The sequence below is a fragment of the Euprymna scolopes genome, chromosome 41 (genome assembly GCF_053919585.1).
Source record: "Euprymna scolopes isolate OS-2025 chromosome 41, ASM5391958v1, whole genome shotgun sequence".
Taxonomy (NCBI): Eukaryota; Metazoa; Mollusca; class Cephalopoda; order Sepiida; family Sepiolidae; genus Euprymna; species Euprymna scolopes.
The window spans coordinates 33775626-33776682 of record NC_136522.1 but is presented as its reverse complement, the minus strand read 5'-3'; positions in this window follow the sequence as shown (position 1 = coordinate 33776682).

The following is a 1057-nucleotide window of genomic DNA, read 5'->3' as shown; positions in this document are numbered from 1 at the left end:
ATGTGACAGAGATTTCCAACCCAAATATGACAACAGTACTCCATACATGGTCTGATAGCAAACTTGTTCAGATAAAGAATTGTCTTAAAAAGTAGATTAAATGTGCAAGTTTATTGTAAAATAGGATCATTATTTTGATTCATAATCCCTACCCACATTCCATAGTCTTTGCCAACCCCGTTCCCCCAAGCTGAAAATGGATCAAATAAAGGTGGATAGTTTCGTTTCTAATCAGTAATCAGATAGAAACAGGCATAGTGTATAGAGACCGAGTTTAGTGAGTCTTGAATTGACCTTTTTAAAGATAGGCGATACACGTTTTCAAGTTATTTGTTTCACAGTACGACGCATGCGCGTGTCACATTAACATGGCGAGGAAGGTACTTCCGGTTTTTAACTTTGTTTTCTAAGAAAAGTTTATCCTTACATTTTAAACTTGAATCCTTTCTTTCTTTTAAATATTCCTTTTTTATTCTTTCTATGTTTTGTTATTTTCTGCAAATATAGATATATATAGTAAGTTATGAAAATATTTTAAGCTACACAAAAATGTCTGTGTTTCGTTCTCGTAAGGGCGCGTCAGGCTAAAATGCATGGAATTAATCTAACAAGGCCTTTCTAAGACAACGGTTCGGTTAATTTCTTTTCACACTCCTTTGTTTAGTTTACGTAGGGGTGACTCATCCTTTTTTGTGAATAAAATGATGACCTTGTTTTAACTTGTGTCTATTCTAAGCATGCGTTTTAGCCTGACAAGTCCTTACGAGAATGAAACGCAAAAAAAAATGTGTAGCTTAATTGTCATATATATTTTTATAACTTACTATCTAATTCTACTCACGTATTGAGCACTATTGAAGTAAAAACTGAAAATCGATGTATAAAATATACCTCCTTATAAAATTTTATGTGGCTACATGAAATATAACTACTACTACTACTAATAATAATAATAATAATAATAATAATAATAATAATAATAATAATTAAATATATATATATATACATATATACACATGTATGTATATATGTATATATATGTATATATATATATACA